Source organism: Aptenodytes patagonicus, chromosome Z, assembly GCF_965638725.1.
Source record: "Aptenodytes patagonicus chromosome Z, bAptPat1.pri.cur, whole genome shotgun sequence".
Taxonomy (NCBI): Eukaryota; Metazoa; Chordata; class Aves; order Sphenisciformes; family Spheniscidae; genus Aptenodytes; species Aptenodytes patagonicus.
In genome coordinates this window covers 47,456,182-47,459,827 of record NC_134982.1, presented here as the reverse complement: position 1 = coordinate 47,459,827, position 3,646 = coordinate 47,456,182, and positions in this window count along the sequence as shown.

The following is a 3,646-nucleotide window of genomic DNA, read 5'->3' as shown; positions in this document are numbered from 1 at the left end:
TTAAACTCAGCATAATTAAATTCATAGGCACTGTTCCTAACTTGCACATAACTTTGAAGTTGGCTGCTATTCTTTCGGAGCTGAAGAAAGGCTTGTGTACCCATGAGTTTGCCTAAATTCCCAACTATTCTACTTGTTCCAATTTTAAAAAATCACTACTACTTACAAAACTGCCCTTGGGTATATCTTTAGCACGTGTGACCTCAACATCCCAACACCACCATCACTCTATTTTGAATGTAAAGTACAGTTAATAGCAAATGACAGCATAGGAAATTCCCTTGCTACCAGTGTCCTAGGAAGTACTACAGGGAGAAGAGCAGATTGCTTAGCTCTTCCATAACACTTCTTCATGAGGCAGACAGGCAGGAATGACCTGTCAGCAAAACCCTAGCAGCGTCCCAGGACTTATCAAGGCCACTACTGTTCCCAGAGGATTGTTCACCAAATTCCAAGTCCCTCTTGGAAGAGGTGTCCCTCCCTCTCCCATGGAGAGGTATGGATCTGGGAAATGCTGCAGTAGAAACAGGATGTTCACAGACTAACACACTCTTTGACACATCCTCCTAACCATACATCCCAAACCCTCATTTATCACCATGGTTTCAGTAGGTACAAGGTGTGAATCCATTTCTTGGATGCAGACAAATTCCTAACAACCGCTCAGATCCGTGGTGCTGCTTCTATTGCTTTTCTGCACCACATGAAATCTTTGGTCCCACGGAGACAGTTTGCACCATATCTGTAGACTGATGTGTAGGATCAGCAACAGGCCACATACACTCGCACACACGTATGAAACTTCACAGCTCCAGCTTTGAGCTGATGGAAAAGAAGAGACCATGAAGATCTGCCTCTCTTTTGCCTTCTGTCACTTGCATTCTTTCTGAGAGTCCACTGTGTTTCCTGCATGAACACACTGGAAACCATATGTGCCAGGTTAATTAGTTCAATAAATCTGAGAAACCTCTTAGGCCAGGGATGGCATAAGACATTTCTCAGGTTTGTTGAGCTAATACCAAGCCAGGGATGGCCTGAGAGTGCAGCTGGAGTCCATGTATTTGTTTTCTGCAAAGAGCTTCCCTCAGTTCTACATTTCTGTTAGTATGGTGGGAATCCTTGATATGACATTGGGTCTCATATCCTTCGTGTGACATTCTGAAACTAAACCATCAGTTTTAGTTAGTGAATGAGGTAGCAATGTAAGTCATACACCGTTGGTGGCTTACAGAAGATGGGCTAATTCCCAGCAGCTGAGCTCCCACCCTTATTAATTTTTGGACTACTCTTCATCAAAAACTTTTTTAGCAATATTTTTAAATTAAGTAAGTCAGTGAATTTTGGGTTCACTTGCAAGATTAACAAGCATATTTTTTCTAACAATGCCCAACAGAGGTAAGGTAAAACATTTCATGTTTTCATTGATGATGGCCAGACTTTTATTGGAAAGCCTACTGTATTGCAATATGATACCAAAGTAAAATGGCTAAGAAAATCATGAGATTTCATAACAGCTGAATATGATACAAAAAGGTGGAACAGAACTGTTTTCCAGTGACATATAGACATGCTTAAAGTGAAGGCTTTGGGGAAGGATAATGCAGAAAAGGATCTGGGGATTATAGTGGATTCTATGCTGAGCACGAGGGAAAAAATACCACACTTGCAAATAAGGCAAACTCCACACTAAGGTCTGTAGGGAGAGGTACTGTGCATGAGCCTTGATTCCACACCATTTGGACCAGCTGTGGAGCATCATGAGGAACACCTCTTTTCCCAGGCTTTCTTAAATCACCAACTGTTTGCGAGATACTCATAGTACAAGTAGCAAAGGACTACCAGACTTGCATCCACAGCTGTGCTTCCCCTCTCTATAACAAACGAAAGCAAAGCAGTCAGAGTCTTCCTTTTCCCTCTCTCCTTTCTCCTTTTTCTGCTCCAGAGATGAACATGCTCAGGGCTGAAAACCATGGGACTTTAAAAGTGCTGGGTGTTGAGAACTCCACACTCATTTTCTTGATAATGAGGTTCAGCACTGAAGTAATAAGGGGCTGTTTTCATAAAAAATTTGTTGGAAACATGCTTCACTTCAGCATCAGACCTGCAGGTACTTGGTACCAGATTCAGTCATCCAGGCATGAGGCTGCCCTGAACATAGCAAGATTAGGAGACAGGTCTCTTAATGTTAGCTAGCTCTCTGCATTAATCATGTCTCCAATGGATGTGTGACGCATGGTCACTGACATTATGGCCTTGTCACACATTCAGAATGGTTTTCTTGGCAGCACCACCTGTAGTTACCACAAGATAGCTTGAGCTGAAGACTCTCACAGTGGCCTCAGAAGGAAAGTACAGAATTAGATTGAAATATGGTCTTTATTAGTATAGGAGCAAAGGGGAATAAAATAGGATAAGATCCTGCAGCATGATCCCGCTTAGAGAAAGGATGTCTGGTTTTCAGCAGCAAAGTCAGCTTTGGCTTAATTTTCTCACTTTCCCTTCCCTTCCCTTCCCTTCCCTTCCCTTCCCTTCCCTTCCCTTCCCTTCCCTTCCCTTCCCTTGTGAAGCACTGATATCCAAGCAGAACCAGAATGAACTTCCAGATTATTATTTGTAATTATCAGTAGAGTAAATGTGGCAGCACTGGCCACTGTAGGGTTACCTGTCTGTGCTAGGAAGCTGTGTGAGAGATGCCATTGGGAACTACCTACCAGAAGCTTCTGAGCTTTCACACTTGAGTAACCGCTTCCTGACAATTAAATCTGCGAATGGGAGTGCACACAGTCATTTCTACTTATTCAGGACAGTGCGATGGTTCATGTTTGCCATGCTCCCCATAATTTTCAAAGGTTCCTGTCAATGGACTATAATCTTTACTTCTGTTGAGAGTATAGGTTGCACAGTAACTGATCTATTTTTTCCCCCAGGAGTCCCATTAAGTGGACATATACAGATGTAAATGGCTACTTACCATTTAGTAATAGCGACTATTAGCAAATAATAATTTAGTGGTTACAGACAAAATACCAAACTATTTGCTATATAAGACCATAAATAAAAACAATGTGTCATGCAAAGCCCCAGCCTGACCAGCATGCTGCCTTCAACAGAGTCTAGTAGGAGGTGCTTAGGGAAATAGTATAGAAAACAGGATGGTTATGAAGTGACTCTTCCCTGGTTTAATCTCCTAGCTATACGTAACACCTTTGTTTAAATAGCTGCATTAGAGAATGAAGAAAGTGGCACTGTTACCTCTGCCCTCCTCTTCTGAAATATTCTGGGTGATCCCCATACACGTCTCTTTTTTTATTTCCTTTGTGTCACATGTCTGGACAGTTCATGCCCAATTATGCTATTTTTTACAAACACATTAGGAACCACGGGGTGCTGAAGACTCAGGTTTGCTGGGTAGTACAGAAGTAACTGGAGGAATTAGACTGGCAAAAGAAAGAGGCAATGAAAGCTATGGTATTTATCACTGATGTACTTTTGATGCTGAACAAGTGAGGAGTCTTACAATTCTCAGGTTATTTTCTCTGATATTTCCTAACTTGCACTAACATCCCAATTCTTTCATTGCTTCTAATTCTTTGTCTGTACTGCACACCTCTTTCTAAAACTGCACACTTACATATTGTGTTGCTTT